We start from the raw sequence: 26,706 nt of genomic DNA on the forward strand, positions 1-26,706 counted from the left end.
AACGATCTCAAAATTGCTTCCAATAAGCTGAATTGATCACCAGTATTTACCTCACATATATCTTAAGTATCATGTATATTTTATGTAACCTGTGGAGTTCTTTCTGTGTGTTTAACTTGTCTTTCATTACAGCCTATTTGTAAGGTTTTCTACCTCAGTTATAGGAACTAATCACCAGAAGTTGCCTCATACATGTGTATTCTCTGTATTATGTATGCTGTATATTACTGAAGTTAATTTTGTGTGTTAAACACTTATCACAGCGAAATCCTTATTTAGTTCCACCTCCACTATGGGAAGTATATGTATTTTGGTACCTACTTGATGGGTAAATGATTTCTAGAATGTTGATATAAAGTAGATGTGTGTAGGATGCACCATATTTAAACTATTAAGTTTACTTATTAAAGCGTTTAACTAAACTCTCAGGAGTTTGGGCACACGTGATCATGTGGACTTTACGCTAATTACATGCAAGAACCGGAGAACGGGGCGTAGGTCCCGCCCAAGACAATATCTGATTGGCTGTCGCACTAGGAAGGACGGGTCAGATGGACACGCTTATAACCCAATGACAAGCAGTTATGAGTTGCTTTTTGCCTTGCTTTTTGCCTGCCTTGTGCCTCGCTTTTGCAGTGACTTTTGCTCTTGCTGACCTTTCCATCGTCCAGCGTGTATGTTTAAATACTCTTCAAACCACCAAGAGCTCACGCAAAACTCATCAACTCTTCCGTAAGATCCTTCGTTGAACTTCGTCAAAGAAACCCCTCTCAGAGTCGCTCCAGATTCAGAGGAAACTCCGTTGCATAGCAACCCGCAATCCAGGAAATCCCGCGAACGAAGCGCCACCCGGCAAAGCCAACCAACCACTCACCATCGAGTGTTGTCCCTCAGAACGCATCATCGACCGACTGCCAGCCAATCAGCGCCGAAGAGATTCCCTCTCCGGCAACTTCGTCACAGGGAACGCACGCGCTCAGGAGCATCTAAACGCAAGTACACAATATCTCCTAATTCTGGCTGAACTGGTGCAAATCTTATTAAGAAAACGAACTAAGATTAAAGTGCTAGTAGGTTGATTCTCTCAGGTTGCGGTCAAGAAATAGTGTCTAACGCTAGACATTTGGGACTCCATTCACACTCCGTTAATAACATCACTATCTGTCACTATTTGAATGAATGTTTGTGTGTTCTCGTTAGTTTAGTTTGTGTGTATTAGAGTAGTTCAATAAAGTCTTGGTTGATTTTACATACAAGCGTCTTGTGCTGTGTGCTTACAAGTTACTGCCTTAAACTGTAGATTTTGCTACCTTGCTCATATTAATCAGTTATCATAACTTTGTGATATTATTACCGTAGGCCACGGGATAATATTCTGTCCAGAATTGATAAAATACCCTAATCTCAACTTATCGGTGGACGAATAGTTGATAAAGTGTTAAGTATTAATTCTGAATAATTTGCATAATAATTCGGTTCTTATTCCCTGTAATTCAATCCCCTTTGAGTTATATTGATCCTATTCCCTTATTAATCTTACAATGCATAATGAGCCATTCATTCAGGTGTGACACTAACTGAGCCACAATGCAAGGACAAAAGATATATTTAGAAGAAGACTTATATTGACCATTTAAGATTTTGCTTACATCTATCTTGTAAATATGTTTTGCTATTTTATTAAAAAGGTTACAATTACAACAATAACTAGATGCGAAAGTTCGTCGAGACAAACTTTAAGTTGGCTTGAGAAAGTTTGGAGCAGAACGTTTTTTGCTAGGCGGTTGCTAGGATGTTATGGGTGGTTGCTATGGTGTTGCTAGGGTATTTTGGGGCGGTTGCTAGGGTGTTCTGGGTGGTTGCTAGGGTGTCCTGGGTGGTTGCTAGGGTCTTTTGGGTGGTTGCTAGGGTATTTTGGGTGGTTACTACGGTGTTCTGGGTGGTTGCTAGGATATTTTGGGTGGTTGCTAGGGTCTTTTGGGTGGTTGCTAGGCGGTTGCTAGGGTATTTTAGGTGGTTGCTAGGGTCTTTTGGGTGGTTGCTAGGGTGTTCTGGGTGGTTGCTAGGCGGTTACTAGGATATTTTGGGTGGTTGCTAGGCTGTTTTGGGTGGTTGCTAGGGTATTCTGGGTGGTTGCTAGGCGGTTGCTAGGATATTTTGGGTGGTTGCTAGGGTCTTTTGGGTGGTTGCTAGGCGGTTGCTAGGGTATTGTGGGTGGTTGCTAGGGTGTTCTGAGTGGTTACTAGGATGTTTTGGGTGGTTGCTAGGGTATTCTGGGTGGTTGCTAGGCGGTTGCTAGGATATTTCTGATGGTTGCTAGGGTCTTTTGGGTGGTTGCTAGGCAGTTGCTAGGATATTTTGGGTGGTTGCTAGGGTCTTTTGGGTGGTTGCTAGGCGGTTGCTAGGATATTTTGGGTGGTTGCTAGGGTCTTTTGGGTAGTTGCTAGGCAGTTGATAGGGTATTTTGGGTGGTTGCTAGGGTGTTCTGGGTGGTTGCTAGGCGGTTGCTAGGGTGTTATGAGTGGTTACTAGGATGTTTTGGGTGGTTGCTAGGGTGTTGCTAGGGTATTTTGGGTGGTTACTAGGGTGTTCTGGGTGGTTGCTAGGATGGTCTGGGTGGTTGCTAGGCGGTTGCTAGGATATTTTTGGTGGTTGCTAGGGTCTTTTGGGTGGTTGCTAGGGTATTCTGGGTGGTTGCTAGGCGGTTGCTAGGATATTTTGGGTGGTTACTAGGGTGTTCTGGGTGGTTGCTATGGTGTTGCTAGGCGGTTGCTAAGGTATTCTGGGTGGTTGCTAGGCGGTTGCTAGGGTGTTCTGGGTGGTTGCTAGGCGGTTGCTAGGATATTTTTGGTGGTTGCTAGGGTCTTTTGGGTGGTTGCTAGGCGGTTGCTAGGGTATTTTAGGTGGTTGAGGGGGGCGCTGCTGAGCAATGGAGGGGTGAGACGTGTTTTACATAGCTCTGGTAACTTTTATTTTATTAATACACTAAACACCTGTATATCCGCCTAAAAGTGCTTTGGGGTGATATAAGAAGACACAAGCAAGTGGAAAACCTAATCTAAAAGGAGAGAACAATGTTAAGGCGAGACACGGCAGGCAAAAACATCGATTTTTCATGCAGTGGTCAGTTTTGAGATTTTGGCAGAGTTTACTCCTTCAATATGTATTCTTTCAAGCTGCTATAAAGAAAACGCTGAAAATATACATTACAATGTTTATTTTATTACATTTTGTTTACTTGCGGCAGTAAGTTTCTCCCGAATTTACCAGGAAGTTAGTATTCCAACGCGACATGCCGAGCTCCGTCTGTTCACTGAAGTCTGTCATGTCCGGGATCGTTGTAAAGCTCTGAGTCTCATGCACAACGCTATGTAACCCAAATATGGGCATTTCCTTTCTATCAGTAACCAATCGTGAATGTCCAAAGGGGGATTTAAAGCTAACGACGAAATCTCATTTAGAACTATTAAATCTTTAACTGCCATTTTCGCAAAAATTTTTTTTTGCGTTTTTTGTCATTCTCCAGTAGAAACATCTCAGCCTATGTAGCACCTGTGTACACCAAACTTTCCAGTTATACACTTAGCAGTATTCTGAAGATCTGTTCAGAGGGATTTGTTAATAAATCATTCCTGGCCTGATTTATGTGACATTTTAATTTAAAAAAAATGGTGAAAATCGATATTTTAAGGCTATGGACAGTATATTTTGATTTCCTAGTTAATGAAAGCATATATCCTGAAATCCCTCTGAACATCTTTTTCCATCTTGTGTGTAATCAAAATGAAAAAATAATTTTGCTTCTGGCTTTATCATATTTTCAGATATATCTACTGAAAAAATATGCAAAATTGCACATATTTAATGAGATAATACCTAATTTACATAATTAAACATACAAATTTCAAAAACTTGTAAAACATTTTTTTTATGAACTTGTGTAAGTAATGAACTGAGGAAGTTTCATGGTGATATCTATTATTTTAAAATTTTACCCTATTCACCTGTAGTGTCTCGCCTTAAAAAAGGGAAAAGCCAAAAAGAACGACCAACAAGAGTCAGGCCTTGATCAACCCTCGGACTCAACTGAGGAGGCGGACCCACCAAACCGAGCTATACTGGCCGCTATTGCTGCGCTGCGAAATGAAGTTACCCAGATTAAAGATGACATATGCGCCACTATCGATGCCCGTATACAGACGGTCTATACTGTGTTGAGAGGCGAATTGGCTACAACTAAAGAAGAATTACAGACATCCATCTCGACCCTGGAGAAATCTGCGACCTCGCATGCTAATACTATGGGAGAGATGGAGAAGTCCGCCTCACAACAGTCGGACAATATTACTGCACTTCAGCGTCAGGTCACCCGCCTGAGCTCTGAAGTAGAAAAACTAACTGAGAAATGCGAAGACCTAGAAGGGCGCTCGAGGAGACACAACATCCGGATCATCGGAGTCCCTGAGGGGACCGAGGGACTTAGGCCGAGAGACTTTATCGCCGGGTTGCTACAGGAGGTGCTATCCCTGGATGAGAAGCCTCTCATTGATAGAGCACACCGGACCCTCCGAAGACGGCCCGAACCTCATGAGCCACCCAGACCATTTGTACTGAGGCTACACTATTTTCACACGCTTGAGGATATCCTACGCAAGGCTGCAGCGGAGAAACAGCTCTTCCATGGCGGTAAGAGGATTCAAATTTTCCCGGACTACCCGCCTGCCATAGCTAAAAAGAGGGCACTATTCAACCGCACGAGGGAGCTGCTACGGGGCAAGCCCGGGGTCAGGTACGGCCTCCTCTATCCTGCCAGACTCCTTATAACCCACAACGGCACACAGATCTCGTTCATAGATGCCAAAAAAGCAGAGGAATATGCCGAACGCCTCCCGACACTGGGCTCGACTGAAATGAGACAGAAGGACGCGTAAACTGATGCAATCACTGCTGATGCGGAGAAACGAGATATTCAGAGAGGTGGTTATGTAACGTTGCTCACTAGTTAGCTTTTATGGATAGTGCTAGCACAACACTAGCTGTTTCCTTTCCACGTGAGTTAGCGTACACACTTATACATACACACAGCTGATGCCTCACTATCACTGTCTATGCTCACTATCTGACTGTAAAACCACCATTCTCATTAGAAGGATAATTGGAAAATGTTATGTCCTGCCTCATACAGACCGAGGTTTGCGCTGTTATTTTTTATATACTATTGTGTACTATTTCGTTCTCTTTTTTCTGATATCTTATCTAGAGCCCTGACAATTGTTCAGTTAACTTAACGTTAGTTCTTTAAAGTGTGGAAAGGGTTCACTGTTATTGAAAAATATTCATAATGTTATTGCCTGGAGTTACAACACAGTTACACTGTTATTGAAAGTTATTTAAAGTGTTATTGCCTGGAGTTACATCTCAGTTACGTTTTTGTTCACATATATTTAAATTTATTTCTACCCCTTTTTTTTTTTTTTTTTTTTTTATAGAGACGATGCGAATTCCCCCCTGGGGAAAATATGTTTACAGTTTTAATTCTTAGCTAGATATATGGGTATGTGTATGGGTGTGTCACGTGCATGTGTGTGTGTGCGCGCGTGCGCGTTTTCGTGTGTGCGCGTGCGTGCGTGTGTTTCTGTTCACCCATGGATACGATATCACTATGGCACTTTAATTAATTATATTTTCTTTTCTTCACTAAACTACTTAAACATTTTGTGTAAGTTACCAAGTTATGTGATCACAGATAGGAGCTAGCATCAGGCCACCAGAAGGTGTGGGGAAGTTACTGGTTTGTTTGTTGAACGTACTTCCTTAAGAAGGCTCGCGCCACATTCACTTCGAATTGGCTAGAGTAGTTTTGTTTTCATTTGTTATTATGGGGACTGGACTGGCTTTGATAACGGTTGTGGGGGGGATTGGGGTAGAGGGGAGGGGAGGGGAGGGATAAGAAGACCATTCACTCAAATCCTAAGCATTGACAACTGTACTGCTACAGATACTGCACTGATCACATATTCCAGATGTATGATAGTTTAAACAATCAAACCAGAGGGCTGAAAGGTCTCACATTTTCCAGCTGGAATGTACGCGGAGTAAATAACCCAGTCAAGAGGGGTAAAATTCTGACCCACCTAAAATCACTGACCTCAGACATTATGTTCCTACAGGAAACTCATCTGAAGAATGGCTCGCATGGCAGGTTAAAAGCAAACTGGATAGGGGAAGTTTACCACTCAAACTTTTCATCCAAAACAAGAGGTGCGGCCATTCTACTGAGAAAAGGTGTGCCCTTTTTACAGAAAAAAACAATCACTGATAAAGAAGGCCGCTATATTATAGTGATTGGTGAAATCCATAACATTTCCCTTACTCTAGTTAATATATATGCTCCCAACTTAGATAACCCCATATTCTTTCAGAAGGTTTTTTCACTAATACCAGACATCTCACAAACACACTTGATAATAGGGGGCGATTTTAATACTGTCCTCGACACATATCTTGATAGGTCCTCCACGAAAAGACTCCCAAGGAATGCTTTTAGTGAATTTTTAAATACGTTCATTAATAACACTAATGTACTGGATATATGGAGAGTGATGAACCCTACAGGCAGGGACTACTCATTTTATTCACCTGTACATAACTCCTATAGTAGGATAGACTACTTCCTGGTGGACGCCAAACTCATACCGTCTACATTAAATGCTAAATATCACAGCATAGTGATTTCAGACCACAGCCCACTCACCTTTTCGGTGTGTTTAGATCATGTAGATAAGCCACATGCCTCTTGGAAACTAAACGCGCATCTACTCACTGAAAATAAATTTTGCGAATACTTAAAAGACCAGATTTCCCTATACTTTGAAATGAACGACAACCCTGATACCTCCCCCTCCATCCTCTGGGAAGCATTCAAGGCTCATATAAGAGGCTGTATCATCTCGTTTGAAGCTTCTAGGCGAAAAGTAAATAAGACTAAATTAAAAGAATTAGAAGATCAAATTAAAATACTTGATATAGAAAACGCGCACTCCCCCTCTATTATATTACACAGGAAAATAGCAACACTTAAATATGAATATAACAAAATTATCTCTGCAAAACTAAGTAAAGCATTCCTTTATACTAGGCAAAAATATTTTGAATTTGGTGACAAACCACACAAACTATTGGCTAGACAACTTAGAAAAATGGAAAACGACAGAACAATACACAAGATAAAAGCCCACGAAAATACAATACTTACTAAGCCTAAAGATATCAATGACTATAGAATGAATTTTATACTGATTTGTATACCTCAAAGACCACTTCAGACTCTGTAACTATTAATGCATTTTTAGATAAATGTGAACTTCCCAGACTGAGCGAGGAAGATTGTGATTCCTTGAACTCTGACCTCACAATTGTAGAGGTTCGGAGCGCCATTGCCTCCCTAAAGAGTAATAAGGCGCCTGGTCCTGATGGACTTTCAGGGGAACTATACAAAACATTCAGTGAGAATTTATCCCCGTACCTGTTGAAATTATACGAACATGCTCAGATGCAGGGTAATTTACCCCCCACCTTAACTGAGGCTGTGATCACATTAATTCACAAAAAAGGGAAGGACTCACAGGAAGTAGGCGCTTATCGTCCTATTTCCCTCCTTAATGTCGATGGGAAATTATTTGCCAAGATATTAGCTAACAGGCTGAATCCTTTATTGGGAAAGCTAGTTCATATGGACCAGACGGGTTTCATACCAAATAGGAGTGCTAATTTTAATCTTAGACGCCTTTTCAATATTATGTATACAAAGAGAGGCCCACCCACTGATCTTGTCATACTTGCACTTGACGCCGAGAAGGCATTTGACCAGATTGAGTGGTGTTACTTATTTGAAGTTCTTAATAGGTTCAATTTTGGAAATAAATTCCTGTCACTAATCAAACTCATTTACAAGAATCCTACAGCTCAAATCCTAACGAACCGGACAATATCCTCCCCGTTTAGCTTACATAGAGGGACAAGGCAGGGGTGTCCACTATCCCCTTTAATTTTTGCGTTGGCTATCGAACCTTTAGCCCAATGTATTAGAATGGAACCCCAGATTTATGGTTACTCCACCAAAGACACAAATAATAAGATATCATTATACGCAGATGACATCCTTTTATATATAACGAGGCCTCAAATTACCATCCCTAATCTTCTCGACAAAATCAACCTGTTTGGGACCTTTTCGGGTTATCGTATTAACTGGTCAAAAAGCGTTTTAATGCCGGTCCAAATGAGTGACTTAACACACCTAGATCACTTTCCATTTACAGTCTCTCCAGACAGATTTACCTATTTGGGGATAGAAGTGACAAAACAGTATTCATCTCTATTCCAGGCAAACTTCCCCCCTCTAATAGAGCGATTAAAGACTAGAATATCATTCTGGGACACGCTCCCAATTTCTTTAATTGGGAGAATCAATGTTATAAAGATGATTTTCCTCCCGCAATTGCTATATCTTTTTCAAAACATCCCAATGTTTCTAAAAAAATCTTTTTTTAAAAACTTAGATTCTTTAATAGTTCCTTTTCTGTTGGGACATAAAGTTCACAGAATAGGTAAAAAACATCTCTGTAGGCCAAAGCCAGACGGGGGATTGGCACTTCCAGACTTTTTGCTATATTACTAGGCCGCAGCGATTAAGATGTTTACCTTTTGGTTGAACACATCAATACCAATGTCTGATTGGCTAATGCTGGAGCGGGAAGACTGCCACCCATATTCCATGGCCGCAGTCCTACTAGCTCCAGTCGCAGTTAATAAGTCCCTGTTTAATAACAACCCCATCATTCATAGCATGATTCGTATCTGGAAACAAATCAAGACCACCTTTAATCTTAAACCAATCTCTCTTTTGTTACCCATCAATAGAAATCCCACATTTGCCCCCTCCAGTCTGGATGGAGCCTTTTCTACATGGAGTGAGAGGGGTGTCCACTGTATTGGTGATTTATACGTAGTAGGCGTCTTTGCTTCATTCACGCAACTACAGAGGAAGCATGAGCTGGGAAAAAATAATTTCTTTCGTTACCTTCAAGTCAGGGACTACGTTCGGAAATACTTAAGAGAATTTGAGACTGAACCACAATCTAAAATAGATGATTGTCTGAAATTGTCTCCTAACGAAAGTAAAATTATATCCTGTGTCTATAACAATCTCTTACTAATAAGCTCCCCGTCAACTGAAAAGTATAAAAGAAAGTGGGAAGAGGAATTTGGTGAATCTATTCCAGATGATTTATGGAAAGAAAGTCTTGAAAACATACATAATTGTTCAGTTAACACAAGACACTGTCTTGTCCAATTTAAAATCATACATAGACTTCATTATTCAAAAGAGAAACTACATAACATATACCCAGAAGTGTCACCCATGTGTGATAAGTGTCACTCTTCCGTAGCAACACTTCTCCATAGTTTTGTTTTATGCCCAAGGGTTCAATTATTCTGGATTGATATATGTAACGTTATGTCTGAGGTCATAAATACTTCAATCGAACCTGACCCCCTGTTTATCATTCTTGGAATATCGGAGACCTTCAGAAAACTAAGTGTGGCACAACAGCGTTTTATCTCTTATTGCTTCATAATAGCAAAGAGATTAATCCTCATCTTATGGAAGAGCGCAACCGTACCTACCTCTAAGACGTGGTTAGAGGATTTAACTAACACACTTCATTTAGAAAGGATAAGATATACACTGAGAAACAGGCTCAACTTATTCAATAAAACATGGAAACCCCTCATATCATACCTAAAAACTACAAATCCAGTACAACAGTCCGCATCCTAGCACACAATATAGGACAATGGTAATGGTTTTTGAGTGAAGGTCTCTACGGGGAAGGGTGGAGATAAATGGGGAGGGGTTAGTCGGGTGGATAGGGGATTGGGATAGTGTGGGTGATTGTGGTCAGTGTTTTTTTTTTTTTTTCTTACTTTTGTTACTTTTGTTTTGTTTTGCCTTTTGAATATACCACTTTAAGCTTACTGTTTGTTTTTATTTTTTATTGTCTTTGTTGTTTTATTTTGAATTAGTTAAAAAAAGCTCTCAGAATGTACAAGTGAATTGTATGTCAAATCATATGCTTTAATAAAATACATTTGATATAATTTTAGGTGGTTGCTAGGCTGTTCTGGGTGGTTGCTAGGTGGTTGCTAGGGTGTCCTGGGTGGTTGCTAGGGTCTTTTGGGTGGTTGCTAGGATATTTTGGGTGGTTGCTAGGCGGTTGCTAGGGACTTTTGGGTGGTTGCTAGGCGGTTGCTAGGGTATTTTAGGTGGTTGCTAGGGTGTTCTGGGTGGTTGCTAGGCGGTTGCTAGGATATTTTGGGTGGTTGCTAGGATATTTTCGGTGGTTGCTAGGGTATTGGTAGGGTATTTTCGGTGGTTACTAGGGTGTTCTGGGTGGTTGCTAGGCGGTTGCTAGGATATTTTGGGTGGTTGCTAGGGTCTTTTGGGTGGTTGCTAGGCAGTTGCTAGGGTATTTTAGGTGTTTGCTAGGGTGTTCTGGGTGGTTGCTAGGCGGTTGCTAGGATATTTTCGGTGGTTGCTAGGGTCTTTTGGGTGGTTGCTAGGCGGTTGTTAGGGTATTTTGGGTGGTTGCTAGGCGGTTGCTAGGGTGTTATGAGTGGTTACTAGGATGTTTTGGGTGGTTGCTAGGGTGTTGCTAGGGTATTTTGGGTGGTTACTAGGGTGTTCTGGGTGGTTGCTAGGCAGTTGCTAGGATATTTTGGGTGGTTGCTAGGGTCTTTTGGGTGGTTGCTAGGCGGTTGCTAGGGTATTTTAGGTGGTTGCTAGGGTGTTCTGGGTGGTTGCTAGGCGGTTGCTAGGGTTTCCTGGGTGTTTGCTATGGAGATTTTAGGCCATTGCTTATTGGCTGCTTGATAATATAAATCCTCTGAGGGAGAGAGAGAGGGAGAGAAATGCAGGGGTGTCAGGCCCTTTGTGTCTGTGTGTGTGAAAACGTCGGTTTGGATTTGAATTTTTTTAGAATGCCCAATGTTAAGTCAATGGGAGTTTTTCCGAGTTTTGTTCGTCATTTTTAGGAAAACCGTAAGTCCGATCAGTTAGAAAAGATATAGCATACCGAGTCAGAACAGTCTGAGTGTCTGAGCCGAGTTTGGAGTATGTAGAGTTAAAGCTCTAGGCTGCATTCAATTAATATTTTTAGGTCAGAAGAATAATAATAACTAGATGCGAAAGTTCGTCGAGACAAACTTTAAGTTGGCTTGAGAAAGTTTGGAGCAGAACGTTTTTTGCTAGGCGGTTGCTAGGATGTTATGGGTGGTTGCTAGGGTATTTTGGGCGGTTGCTAGGGTGTTCTGGGTGGTTGCTAGGTGTTTGCTAGGGTGTCCTGGGTGGTTGCTAAGGTCTTTTGGGTGGTTGCTAGGGTGTTCTAGGTGGTTGCTAGGGTATTCTGGGTGGTTGCTAGGCGGTTGCTAGGGGTTTCTGGGTGGTTGTTAGGGTATTCTGGGTGGTTGCTAGGCGGTTGCTAGGATATTTCTGATGGTTGCTAGGGTCTTTTGGGTGGTTGCTAGGCGGTTGCTAGGATATTTTGGGTGGTTGCTAGGGTCTTTTGGGTGGTTGCTAGGCGGTTGCTAGGATATTTTAGGTGGTTGCTAGGGTCTTTTGGGTGGTTGCTAGGGTCTTTTGGGTGGTTGCTAGGCGGTTGCTAGGGTGTTTTGGGTGGTTGCTAGGATATTTTGGGTGGTTGCTAGGGTCTTTTGGGTGGTTGCTAGGGTTTTCTGGGTGGTTGCTAGGCGGTTGCTAGGGTGTTCTGGGTGGTTGCTAGGGTCTTTTGGGTAGTTGCTAGGCGGTTGCTAGGATATTTTGGGTAGTTGCTAGGGTCTTTTGGGTGGTTGCTAGGCGGTTGCTAGGATATCTTCGGTGGTTGCTAGGGTCTTTTGGGTGGTTGCTAGGCGGTTGCTAGGGTATTTTGGGTGGTTGCTAGGATATTTTTGGTGGTTGCTAGGGTCTTTTGCGTGGTTGCTAGGCGGTTGCTAGGGTGTTTTGGGTGGTTGCTAGGATATTTTGGGTGGTTGCTAGGTGGTTGCTAGGGTCTTTTGGGTGGTTGCTAGGGTCTTTTGGGTGGTTGCTAGGCGGTTGCTAGGGTGTTATGGGTGGTTGCTAGGCTGTTCTGGGTGGTTGATAGGCGGTTGCTAGGGTGTTATGGGTGGTTGCTATGGTGTTGCTAGGCGGTTGCTAAGGTATTCAGGGCGGTTGATATGGTGTTACTAGGTGGCTGGTAGTTGTCACAGATGGTTACTATGGAGTTTTTATAGAGTTCTTAGCATGATCTTGGCATGATTTAACACTTAACTAATCACTATTAGCATGTAGCTATTCACTGCTAGCATGTGTAGTATGTTGGAAGTGCTGTTTGCTAGCATGAGTCAAAAGAGCCAAACCTCATCTCTATACGATGTTCTGATACAGAGATATAGGTCTTACAAAACGGTTGCTAGGGTACTCGAGTTTGGTTGCTATGGAGTTGCTTGGGAGCTGGAAGATTTAAACTTAATAAGTTTATAGTAGTTTGAAGTTTACAGTAGTTTAAAGTAGTTTGAAGTTTATGATAGATATATAAATAAGTTAGATAGATACACACACACACACACACACACACACACACACACACACACACACACACACACACTCACTCAGACTACCTCGCTCACACACTCACTCAGACACACACACACTCAGAGTTTATGAGTTTAGAGTTTATAAGTGTACGAGTTTTTGAGTTTAGAGTTTATAAGTTTAAATGAGTTTAGAGTTCAGAGTTTATTAATTTATGAGTTTAAGAGTTCATAAGTCTATGAATTCATGAGTTTATTAGTTAATTAGTTATTAAATTTAAGTTAATTAGTTTATAAGTGTATGAAATTAGAGTTTATTAGTTTAAATGAGTTTCATTGGCTAATATATATAGAACGGCAGTTTGGTTTAGTCTTCAAGGTGTTTAGATTTAAATTTTTGTCGGTTGGAATTTTTTAGAACTCCCCAATGTAAGTCAATGGGAGTTTTTTAATGAGTTTTTTCGAGTTTTGATCGTCATTTGTAGGAAAACCGTAAGTCCGATCAGTCTGAAAAGATAGAGCATACCGAGTCAGATCAGTTTGAGTGTCTGAGCCGAGTTTGGAGTATTTAGAGTTAAAGCTCTAAGAGGAGTTTGAGTTGTAAATTTTTAGGGTCAGAATAATAATAATAACTAGATGCGAAAGTTCGTCGAGACAAACTTTAAGTTGGCTTGAGAAAGTTTGGAGCAGAACGTTTTTTGCTAGGCGGTTGCTAGGATGTTATGGGTGGTTGCTATGGTGTTGCTAGGGTATTTTGGGCGGTTGCTAGGGTGTTCTGGGTGGTTGCTAGGTGGTTGCTAGGGTGTCCTGGGTGGTTGCTAAGGTCTTTTGGGTGGTTGCTAGGCAGTTGCTAGGGTTTTCTGGGTGGTTGCTAGGCTGTTTTGGGTGGTTGCTAGGCGGTTGCTAGGATATTTCTGATGGTTGCTAGGGTCTTTTGGGTGGTTGCTAGGCGGTTGCTAGGATATTTTGGGTGGTTGCTAGGGTCTTTTGGGTGGTTGCTAGGCGGTTGATAGGATATTTTAGGTGGTTGCTAGGGTCTTTTGGGTGGTTGCTAGGTGGTTGCTAGGGTCTTTTGGGTGGTTGCTAGGATATTTTAGGTGGTTGCTAGGCGGTTGCTAGGGTCTTTTGGGTGGTTGCTAGGCGGTTGCTAGGATATTTTAGGTGGTTGCTAGGGTCTATTGGGTGGTTGCTAGGCGGTTGCTAGGGTCTTTTGGGTGGTTGCTAGGCGGTTGCTAGGGTGTTTTGGGTGGTTGCTAGGGTCTTTTGGGTGGTTGCTAGGCGGTTGCTAGGGTGTTTTGGGTGGTTGCTAGGATATTTTGGGTGGTTGCTAGGGTCTTTTGGGTGGTTGCTAGGCGGTTGCTAGGGTGTTTTGGGTGGTTGCTAGGATCTTTTGGGTGGTTGCTAGGGTCTTTTGGGTGGTTGCTAGGCGGTTGCTAGGGTGTTTTGGGTGGTTGCTAGGGTGTTTTGGGTGGTTGCTAGGCGGTTGCTAGGTCTTTTGGGTGGTTGCTAGGATATTTTGGGTGGTTGCTAGGGTCTTTTGGGTGGTTGCTAGGGTATTTAGGGTGGTTGCTAGGGTGTTCTGGGTGGTTGCTAGGCGGTTGGTAGGGTGTTCTGGGTGGTTGCTAGGGTCTTTTGGGTAGTTGCTAGGCGGTTGCTAGGATATTTTGGGTAGTTGCTAGGGTCTTTTGGGTGGTTGCTAGGGGTCTTTTGGGTGGTTGCTAGGCGGTTGCTAGGGTATTTTGGGTGGTTGCTAGGATATTTTTGGTGGTTGCTAGGGTCTTTTGGGTGGTTGCTAGGCGGTTGCTAGGGTGTTTTGGGTGGTTGCTAGGATATTTTGGGTGGTTGCTAGGTGGTTGCTTGGGTCTTTTGGGTGGTTGCTAGGTGGTTGCTAGGGTGTTATGGGTGGTTGCTAGGTGTTGCTAGGCAGTTGCTAAGGTATTCAGGGTGGTTGATATGGTGTTACTAGGTGGCTGGTAGTTGTCACAGATGGTTACTATGGAGTTTTTATAGAGTTCTTAGCATGATCTTGGCATGATTTAACACTTAACTAATCACTATTAGCATGTAGCTATTCACTGCTAGCATGTGTAGTATGTTGGAAGTGATGTTTGCTAGCATGAGTCAAAAGAGCCAAACCTCATCTCTATACGATGTTCTGATACAGAGATATAGGTCTTACAAAACGGTTGCTAGGGTACTCGAGTTTGGTTGCTATGGAGTTGCTTGGGAGCTGGAAGATTTAAACTTAACAAGTTTATAGTGGTTTGAAGTTTACAGTAGTTTACAGTAGTTTGAAGTTTGACAGATAGATAAATAAGTTAGATAGACACACACAAACACACACACACACACACACACACACACACACACACCCACTAACTCGCTCACACACTCACTCATAAACTCAGTGTGTGTGTCTGAGTTTAGAGTTTATAAGTGTATACATTGATGAGTTTATAAGTGTATGAGTTCTTGAGTTTTGAGTTTATAAGTTTAAATCAGTTTAGAGTTTATAAGTTTAAATGAGATTAAGAGTTCAGAGTTGATTAATTTATGAGTTTAAGAGTTCATAAGTTTATGAATTCATAAGTTTATAAGTTAATTAGTTTATAAGTGTTTATAGTTTATAGTTTATTAGTTTAAATGAGTCTCAATGGCTCATATAGTATATAGAACGGCAGTTTGGTTTAGTCTTCAAGGTGTTTAGATTTAAATTTTTGTCGGTTTGAATTTTTTAGAACTCCCCAATGTAAGTCAATGGAGTTTTTGAATGAGTTTTTTCGAGTTTTGATCGTCATTTTTAGGAAAACCGTAAGTCCGATCAGTCTGAAAAGATATAGCATACCGAGTCAGATCAGTTTGAGTGTCTGAGCCGAGTTTGGAGTATGTAGAGTTAAAGCTCTAGGAGGAGTTTGATATAGATTTTTTTAGGGTCAGAAGAATAATAATAATAAGTTTAAATAGGATTTCAATATGTTGGCTTTCTCAAGCCAACTTAATAACTAGATGCGAAAGTTCGTTGAGACAAACTTTAAGTTGGCTTGAGAAAGTTTGGAGCAGAACGTTTTTTGCTAGGCGGTTGCTAAGATGTTATGGGTGGTTGCTTTGGTGTTGCTAGGGTATTTTGGGCAGTTGCTAGGGTGTCCTGGGTGGTTGCTAGGGTCTTTTGGGTGGTTGCTAGGCGGTTGCTAGGATATTTTCGGTGGTTGCTAGGGTCTTTTGGGTGGTTGCTAGGCGGTTGCTAGGGTATTTTGGGTGGTTGCTAGGATATTTTTGGTGGTTGCTAGGGTCTTTTGGGTGGTTGCTAGGCGGTTGCTAGGGTGTTTTGGGTGGTTGCTAGGATATTTTGGGTGGTTGCTAGGGTCTTTTGGGTGGTTGCTAGGGTGTTTTGGGTGGTTGCTAGGGTGTTCTGGGTGGTTGCTAGGCGGTTGCTAGGGTGTTCTGGGTGGTTGCTAGGGTCTTTTGGGTGGTTGCTAGGCGGTTGCTAGGGTGTTTTGGGTGGTTGCTAGGATATTTTGGGTGGTTGCTAGGGTCTTTTGGGTGGTTGCTAGGGTGTTCTGGGTGGTTGCTAGGGTGTTCTGGGTGGTTGCTAGGCGGTTGCTAGGGTGTTCTTAGTGGTTGCTAGCGTCTTTTGGGTAGTTGCTAGGCGGTTGCTAGGATATTTTGGGTGGTTGCTAGGTGGTTGCTAGGGTCTTTTGGGTGGTTGCTAGGGTGTTTTGGGTGGTTGCTAGGATATTTTGGGTGGTTGCTAGGGTCTTTTGGGTGGTTGCTAGGGTGTTCTGGGTGGTTGCTAGGCGGTTGCTAGGGTGTTCTGGGTGGTTGCTATGGTATTCAGGGCAGTTGATATGGTGTTACTAGGTGGTTGGTAGTTGTCACAGATGGTTACTATGGAGTTTTTATAGAGTTCTTAGCATGATCTTGGCATGATTTAACACTTAACTAATTGCTATTAGCATGTAGCTATTCACTGCTAGCATGTGTAGCATGTTGGAAGTGCTGTTTACTAGCATGAGTCAAAAGAGCCAAAACTCATCTCTATACGATGTTCTGATACAGAGATATAGGTCTTGCAAAACAGTTGCTAGGGTACTCAAGTTTGGTTGCTATGGAGTTGCTTGGGAGCTGGAAGCATTACACTTAAGAAGTTTAAAGTGGTTTGAAGTTTAAAGTAGTTTAAAGTAGTTTGAAGTTTATGATAGATATATAAATAAGTTAGATAGATACACACAAACACACACACACACACACACACACACACACACACACTCACTCAGACTACCTCGCTCACACACTCACTCAGACACACACACACACACACACTCACTCAGACACACACACACACACACACACACACACACACACTCAGAGTTTATGAGTTTAGAGTTTATAAGTGTACGAGTTTTTGAGTTTAGAGTTTATAAGTTTAAATGAGTTTAGAGTTCAGAGTTTATTAATTTATGAGTTTAAGAGTTCATAAGTCTATGAATTCATGAGTTTATTAGTTAATTAGTTATTAAATTTAAGTTAATTAGTTTATAAGTGTATGAGATTAGAGTTTATTAGTCTAAATGAGTTTCATTGGCTAATATATATAGAACGGCAGTTTGGTTTAGTCTTCAAGGTGTTTAGATTAGAATTTTTGTCGGTTGGTGAGTTTGAATCTGGATTTGAATTTTTTAGAACTCCCCAATGTAAGTCAATGGGAGTTTTTCCGAGTTTTGATCGTCATTTGTAGGAAAACCGTAAGTCCGATCAGTCTGAAAAGATAGAGCACACCGAGTCAGATCTGTTTGAGTGTCTGAGCCGATTTTGGAGTATGTAGAGTTAAAGCTCTAGGAGGAGTTTGAGTCAGATTTTTTAGTAAGAATAATAATAATAATAATAATAATAAGTTTAAATAGGATTTCAATATGTTGGCTCTCTCAAGCCAACTTAACTAGATGCGAAAGTTCGTCGAGACAAACTTTAAGTTGGCTTGAGAAAGTTTTGAGCAGAAAGTTTTTTTGCTAGGCGGTTGCTAGGATGTTATGTGTGGTTGCTATGGTGTTGCTAGGGTATTTTGGGCGGTTGCTAGGGTGTTCTGGGTGGTTGCTAGGGTGTCCTGGGTGGTTGCTAGGGTCTTTTGGGTGGTTGCTAGGGTATTTTGGGTGGTTACTAGGGTGTTCTGGGTGGTTGCTAGGCGGTTGCTAGGATATTTTGGGTGGTTGCTAGGGTCTTTTGGGTGGTTGCTAGGCGGTTGCTAGGGTATTTAAGGTAGTTGCTAGGGTGTTCTAGGTGGTTGCTAGGCGGTTGCTAGGATATTTTGGGTGGTTGCTTGGGTCTTTTGGGTGGTTGCTAGGCGGTTGCTAGGGTCTTTTGGGTGGTTGCTAGGGTGTTCTGGGTGGTTGCTAGGCGGTTACTAGGATATTTTGGGTGGTTGCTAGGCTGTTTTGGGTGGTTGCTAGGGTATTCTGGGTGGTTGCTAGGCGGTTGCTAGGGTATTTTGGGTGGTTGCTAGGGTGTTCTGGGTGGTTGCTAGGGTCTTTTGGGTGGTTGCTAGGCGGTTGCTAGGGTGTTTTGGGTGGTTGCTAGGATATTTTGGGTGGTTGCTAGGGTGTTTTGGGTGGTTGCTAGGATATTTTGGGTGGTTGCTAGGTTCTTTTGGGTGGTTGCTAGGCGGTTGCTAGGGTATTTTGGGTGGTTGCTAGGGTGTTCTGAGTGGTTACTAGGATGTTTTGGGTGGTTGCTAGGGTCTTTTGGGTGGTTGCTAGGCGGTTGCTAGGGTCTTTTGGGTGGTTGCTAGGATATTTTGGGTGGTTGCTCGGGTGTTTTGGGTGGTTGCTAAGCGGTTGCTAGGGTGTTTTGGGTGGTTGTTAGGATATTTTGGGTGGTTGCTAGGGTATTTTGGGTGGTTGCTAGGGTATTTTGGGTGGTTGCTAGGGTGTTCTGGGTGGTTGCTAGGCGGTTGCTAGGGTGTTCTGGGTGGTTGCTAGGGTCTTTTGGGTAGTTGCTAGGCGGTTGCTAGGATATTTTGGGTAGTTGCTAGGGTCTTTTGGGTGGTTGCTAGGCGGTTGCTAGGATATTTTCGGTGGTTGCTAGGGTCTTTTGGGTGGTTGCTAGGCGGTTGCTAGGGTATTTTGGGTGGTTGCTAGGCGGTTGCTAGGGTGTTTTGGGTGGTTGCTAGGGTATTTTGGGTGGTTGCTAGGGTGTTCTGGGTGGTTGCTAGGCGGTTGCTAGGGTGTTCTGGGTGGTTGCTATGGTATTCAGGGCGGTTGATATGGTGTTACTAGGTGGTTGGTAGTTGTCACAGATGGTTACTATGGAGTTTTTATAGAGTTCTTAGCATGATCTTGGCATGATTTAACACTTAACTAATCCCTATTAGCATGTAGCTATTCACTGCTAGCATGTGTAACATGTTGGAAGTGCTGTTTGCTAGCATGAGTCAAAAGAGCCAAACCTCATCTCTATACGATGTTCTGATACAGAGATATAGGTCTTGCAAAACGGTTGCTAGGGTACTCAAGTTTGGTTGCTATGGAGTTGCTTGGGAGCTGGGAGCTTTAAACTTAAGAAGTTTAAATTGGTTTAAAGTTTAAAGTAGTTCAAAGTAGTTTGAAGTTTATGACAGAGATAGATAGATAAATAAGTTAGATAGATACACACACACACACACACACACACACACACACACACACAGACTACCTCGCTCACACACTCACTCAAGACACACACACACACTCAGAGTTTATGAGTTTAGAGTTTATAAGTGTATAAATTGATGAGTTTATAATTGTACACGTTTTTGAGTTTAGAGTTTATAAGTTTAAATGAGTTTAGAGTTTATAAGTTTAAATGAGTTTAGAGTTCAGAGTTTATTAATTTATGAGTTTAAGAGTTCATAAGTCTATGAATTCATGAGTTTATTAGTTAATTAGTTATTAAATTTAAGTTAATTAGTTTATAAGTGTATGAGATTAGAGTTTATTAGTTTAAATGAGTTTCATTGGCTAATATATATAGAACGGCAGTTTGGTTTAGTCTTCAAGGTGTTTAGATTTGAATTTTTGTCGGTTGGTGAGTTTGAATCTGGATTTGAATTTTTTAGAACTCCCCAATGTAAGTCAATGGGAGTTTTTCCGAGTTTTGATCGTCATTTTTAGGAAAACCGTAAGTCCGATCAGTCTGAAAAGATATAGCACACCGAGTCAGATATGTTTGAGTGTCTGAGCCGATTTTGGAGTATGTAGAGTTAAAGGCAGGGTAGGTAGGAATTTTATAAAATACTTTTTTCCAAATTTGTTTAAACTTTCTATATATATCAATACATAATTAAAATGTAAGTACTCTGAAAAAAAGAGTATAAAAATCGCGTGACTCTAGACCGTTTAATCTGTGTTAAACACAGCTCATTATTTCCATTCGGGACGAAACAAAGGATTGGCTTAGGCAACTGTCACTCTCTCTCGCAACCATAGCAACCACCCTTTTGCCACGGGATCTGCCCACTTGCGCGCGCACGTTTGATTTGAGGAATTCAAAAGGCACGGAACCTAGGAGCAAAACAATGGCAGAGAAAGAGCAATCAAAATTCACATTACCAGCAAACAAGGCTAAAAAAGGAAGACAAAAGGTTTTAAAGAAAGGCTTTGTGCTTTCTGTTTTGAGGTCTCTGTGAAAGTTTGAAAGTCTTTTAGTGCGCTTTCAGAGCGCTCGCGTCCATAATGGAGAACTGTCACGTAATATTGTTTTTCCTCATAAATGCAAGACTTTTTTAAAAAGACAAACCATACATTTTTGAAAAAATAAAAAAGATGGATTTATAGCGTTTTGGGGAAAAAAATGGATGGATTTATAGCGTTTTGAAAATATATATATATTTTTTTACTTTGAATTGATCATCAACAATATTGTTGTTTGATTTAATAATCACTGTTGCAAGAGATACCTAGTTCCGTTTTTCTTTTCTTTTTTAGTGAGTGGAAAAAGTAGGGGCTACCTCAGATTCTGTTTAGTTAGCTCGGATCCTTTATTGTTTTTTATTTTTCTAAAGCCTACAATAATAGGTCAAATGCAGCAAGTCAAAAGACCAACTGGACCTTCTTTGCCAGTTTGCACACATTTCTTTGAAGGATGGCAAAAATATCGCCTGAATATCGATATCGAGATATTGGGAAAAAATATCGAGATATTCATTTTTGTCAATATCTCCCACCCCTACATGCAGAACACCATATATGTTATGAATCTTACACGAAATTCATCTTCATCACAATGTAACTGATGGTAATGGAAAAACGTGTATCAATGCAACCTGTTTTTAGCTTTGCCTTATAGATATAACTACCTCGTTAGCGAATCAAAAAATATATATTTTAAACTTTACCAATATCAATATGCTAGCTTGATAGTGAGTACTAAAATACATCTTATTTGTTTATATTCATAATGATAAAGTTAGATTTTTTTATTACATGTGATTCGGACATGATGTCACTACATGCACTGTGCTCCTTCCTCTCCGCTCGTCTCAGGTAAATAATGCGTCTTCCAGCTCAGCGGTCGGAGTCGCACGTTCATGTGTTTTGGGGGCGTGGCTTTGGAAGGAGCCCAGAAGGGAGGGGGTGGAGTGAATGGAAATAATGAGCTGTCTTTAAAACAGTCGTGAGAGGTCTACAGACACTCGATTTTTATACTTTCTTTTTCAGAGTACTTACATTTTAATTATGTATTGATATATAAATAAAGTTTAAACAAATTTGGAAAAGAAGTTTTTTAGACAATTCCTACCTACCCTACCTTTAAAGCTCTAGGAGGAGTTTGAGTCAGATTTTTTAGTAAGAAGAATAATAATAATAACTAGATGCGAAAGTTCGTCGAGACAAACTTTAAGTTGGCTTGAGAAAGTTTGGACCGGAACGATTTTTGCTAGGCGGTTGTTAGGATGTTATGGGTGGTCGCTATGGTGTTGCTAAGGTATTCTGGGTGGTTGCTAGGGTGTTTTGGGTGGTTGCTAGGCGGTTGCTAGGGTCTTTTGGGTGGTTGCTAGGTGGTTGCTAGGGTGTTCTGGGTGGTTGCTAGGATATTTTTGGTGGTTGCTAGGGTCTTTTGGGTGGTTGCTAGGCGGTTGCTAGGGTCTTTTGGGTGGTTGCTAGGGTCTTTTGGGTGGTTGCTAGGCGGTTGCTAGGGTGTTTTGGGTGGTTGCTAGGGTCTTTTGGGTGGTTGCTAGGCGGTTGCTAGGGTATTTTGGGTGATTGCTAGGATGTTCTGGGTGGTTGCTATGCAGTTGCTAGGGTGTTATGGGTGGTTGCTATGGTGTTGCTAGGCGGTTGCTAAGGTATTTTGGGTGGTTGCTAGGGTGTTCTGGGTGGTTGCTAGGCAGTTGCTAGGGTGTTATGGGTGGTTGCTATGGTGTTGCTAGGCATTGCTAAGGTATTCTGGGTGGTTGCTGGGTGGTGGCTAGGGTGTTCTGGGTGGTTGCTAGGCTGTTTTGGGTGGTTGCTAGGGTATTCTGGGTTGTTGCTAGGGTCTTTTGGGTGGTTGCTAGGCGGTTGCTAGGGTGTTTTGGGTGGTTGCTAGGGTGTTTTGGGTGGTTGCTAGGCGGTTGCTAGGGTCTTTTGGGTGGTTGCTAGGGGTCTTTTGGGTGTTGCTAGGGTGTTCTGGGTGGTTGCTAGGGTGTTCTGGGTGGTTGCTAGGCGGTTGCTAGGGTGTTCTGGGGGGTTGCTATGGTATTCAGGACGGTTGATATGGTGTTACTAGGTGGTTGGTAGTTGTCACAGATGGTTACTATGGAGTTTTTATAGAGTTCTTAGCATGATCTTGGCATGATTTAACACTTAACTAATCGCTATTAGCATGTAGCTATTCACTGCTAGCATGTGTAGCATGTTGGAAGTGCTGTTTGCTAGCATGAGTCAAAAGAGCCAAAACTCATCTCTATACGATGTTCTGATACAGAGATATAGGTCTTTCAAAACGGTTGCTAGGGTACTCAAGTTTGGTTGCTATGGAGTTGCTTGGGAGCTGGAAGCATTAAACTTAAGAAGTTTAAAGTGGTTTGAAGTTTAAAGTAGTTTAAAGTAGTTTGAAGTTTATGATAGATATATAAATAAGTTAGATAGATACACACAAACAAACACACACACACACACACACTCAGACTACCTCGCTCACACACTCAGTCAGACACACACACACTCAGAGTTTATGAGTTTAGAGTTTATAAGTGTACGAGTTTTTGAGTTTAGAGTTTATAAGTTTAAATGAGTTTAGAGTTCAGAGTTTATTAATTTATGAGTTTAAGTCAAGTCAAGTCAAGTCAAGTATATTTGTATAGCGCTTTTCACAATACAGATTGTATCAAAGCAGCTTCACAGTATTAAATTAAAATAATACAACAAGGTTTGTTTCTAGTGGAATTTATTGATAAAATCAAATTAGATATCCCCAGAATATCCCCAGAATATCCCCAACTGAGCAAGCCAAAGGCAACAGTGGCAAGGAACCGAAAAACTCCATCAAGTGACCTAATAGTGTCCTAAAACTCCATCAGGTGACCCAATGGAGAAAAAAAAAACCTTGGGAGAACCCAGGCTCAGTCGGGGGCCAGTTCTCCTCTGGCGTTTATTAACTAGAGGCCGGATTGTAATTTGAACTGTAAGATTAAAAATATTATATGAATGCCTGGCTGAAGAGATGCGACTTTAATCTAGTTTTAAACTGGGAGAGCGAGTCTGAGCAACGAACAATATCAGGAAGGCTATTCCAGAGTTTTGGAGCTAAATGTGAAAATGCTCTCCCTCCTTTGGTGGTTCTGGATATCCTAGGTATGACCAAAAGCCTTGAATTTAGTGATCTTAAAGAGCGCGATGGATTATAGGGCGATAGAAGATCCGTTAAATAGACTGGAGCTAAGCCGTTTAGGGCTTTATAAGTCAGTAGCAATACCTTGTAATTAATACGGAACTTTATAGGTAACCAATGCAGTGATGATAAAATCGGTGTTATATGATCATATTTTCTTGATCTAGTAAGAACTCTAGCGGCGGCATTTTGGACTAACTGTAGCTTGTTAATTGAGGATGCAGGACAACCGGCTAATAAAGCATTACAGTAATCTAGTCTCGAGGTCATGAATGCATGAACTAACTTTTCTGCATCAGAAACTGATAGCATATTACGTAGCTTAGCAATGTTTCTAAGGTGGAAAAAGGCGGTTTTTGTAACATATGAAATATGATTTTTGAAAGACAGGTTGCAATCGAGTATAACACCCAGGTCTTTTACTGTAGAGGATAAAGTAACAGGACATCCTACTATATTAAAGTTGTATTGCGAGAGGTTTTGTGGGCGGTTTTTTGAACCGATAAGTAGTACCTCTGTTTTGTCTGGATTTAATAAAAGAAAATTACGCGTCATCCAATCTTTTATATCTTTAACACACTCTGTCAATTTGGATAATTTAGCGTTTTCATCTGGCCGTGATGAAATATATATTTGAGTGTCATCAGCATAACAATGGAAACTAATTCCATGTTTCCTTATAATATTTCCAAGTGGCATCATATATACTGAGAATAATAGAGGGCCTAACACAGATCCCTGCGGCACTCCATAGTTTACTGGAGTTATGATCGATTTTTCTCCATTTAAATAGACAAAATGGTAGCGGTCAGATAAGTATGATCTAAACCAGCTTAATGCTTGTCCTTGAACACCAGTATAATTTTGTAGTCGATCTAAGAGTATTGTGTGATCTATAGTATCGAACGCAGCACTAAGATCAAGTAAAACTAGTATTGAGATACAGCCTTGGTCAGAAGCTAAAAGTAAATCATTTGTGATTTTAACGAGCGCAGTTTCAGTGCTATGGTGCGGCCTGAAACCAGACTGAAACTTCTCATAGATATCATTTTCTTGCAAGAAAGAACACAATTGAGCGGACACCACTTTTTCTAATATTTTAGATTAGAAATATCTAAGATTTGAAATGGGTCTATAATTTGCTAGGTTATTATGATCTAATTGTGGTTTCTTAATGAGAGGTTTTATAACTGCCAGTTTAAATGTTCTTGGAACATGACCTAAAGATAAAGACGAGTTAATAATATTAAGGAGAGGCTCTTCCACTACAGGTAACACTTCTTTCAGTAGTTTAGTTGGTATCGGATCTAATAAACATGTTGTTGTTTTAGAGGAAGTGATAAGTTTATTTAACTCTATTTGTTCTATAGTTGTAAAGCACTGTAATTGTTCTTGCGGGGTGATAATTGAGGCTGAATTATAAGGCGCAACTGAAGATTGAACGTTTACAATTGTGGTTCTGATGCTTTCTATTTTCTCATTGAAGAACTTCATAAAATCATTACTACTAAACTGTAACGGGATATTTTGTTCGGGTGATGTCTGTTTATTTGTTAGTCTAGCCACGGTGTTAAATAAAAACCTTGGATTATTTTGGTTATTTTCTATTAGTTTGCGGAGGTGCTCAGCCCTGGCTGCTTTTAGGGCCTTTTTATAACGTGACATACTGTCTTTCCACGCGATTCTAAAGACCTCTAAATTAGTTTGTTTCCATTTACGCTCTAAAATACGGGTTTCTCTCTTTAGAACATGCGTAGTATTGTTGTACCACGGTGCTTTAATTTTCTCTCTGACCTTTTTTAATCTAATAGGTGCAACAACATCCAATGTTCTAGAGAGAATAGTGCTCATAGTGCTAGTTAGTTCTTCTAGTTCATCTGTTTGTTTGGGTTCAGGCAGCAGCTGAGACAGATCAGATAAGCAATTTGAGAAATTATCTATGGTGGATGGAAGGATTGTTCTGCCTGGTTGATAACGCGGCGCCGCATGACATATTACAGCAGTACGTAATATGCAAGTTACCATGTAATGGTCAGTGACTTCATCACTTTGCGGTATAATATCTATATCGGTTGGATCGGTTCCATGTGATATAATTAAATCGAGTGTATGATTAAGACGATGAGTTGGTCCGGTGACGTTTTGCTTGACCCCAAATGAATTTAATAAATCTGTAAACGCAGCCCCTAACGCATCATTTGGATTATCTACGTGTATGTTAAAATCTCCAACAATTAATGCTTTATCGACATTGACTAATAGGTCTGAGAGAAAATCTGCAAACTCTTTTAGGAAATCAGCGTAAGGCCCAGGCGGTCTATATACGGTAGCCAAGGCTAGAGATAATAGTGATGTTTTTCTAACATCTAAGAGCGTAACATTTAGTACAAGTACTTCAAACGAAATAAACTTATAACCCGCTTTCTGAGTAACATTGAGAATATCTCTATAAATTGTCGCAACACCACCGCCACGACCAATCAGACGGGGCTCATGCTTATAGGAGTATCCAGGAGGAGCAGACTCATTTAGACCGAAATAATCATTTGGTTTAAGCCAGGTTTCAGTTAGGCAAAGTACATCGAAGCTATTATCTGTGACTATTTCATTTACAATAACTGCCTTAGGTGTGAGTGATCTAATGTTTAGAAGACCTAGCTTTAGAAATTGTTTTTGTTTACTAATAGCAACATTTTCTGTTTTAATAACAATTAGATTTTTCCTAGATCCTGCAGTAGATTTGTTATTTGATCTCACTAAACGAGGAATAGACACGGTTTCTATGCAATATTCTACACTAGTATTTATATCAGTTAAATTGGTGCAGCAGAGACTATGATTTGGACTTTTGGTTACTAGTCAAAAGGTATTTAACATTTTGGAGATGTTATCCGACAGAAGATCTGCTCCGAATCTGCTTGGGTGTAAGCCATAGGCTTTAAGAGTTCATAAGTCTATGAATTCATGAGTTTATTAGTTAATTAGTTATTAAATTTAAGTTAATTAGTTTATAAATGTATGAGATTAGAGTTTATTAGTTTAAATGAGTTTCATTGGCTAATATATATAGAACGGCAGTTTGGTTTAGTCTTCAAGGTGTTTAGATTTGAATTTTTGTCGGTTGGTGAGTTTGAATCTGTATTTGAATTTTTTAGAACTCCCCAATGTAAGTCAATGGGAGTTTTTCCGAGTTTTGATCGTCATTTGTAGGAAAACCGTAAGTCCGATCAG

This window comes from Rutilus rutilus, assembly GCF_951802725.1.
Source record: "Rutilus rutilus genome assembly, chromosome: 5".
Lineage (NCBI taxonomy): Eukaryota > Metazoa > Chordata > Actinopteri > Cypriniformes > Leuciscidae > Rutilus > Rutilus rutilus.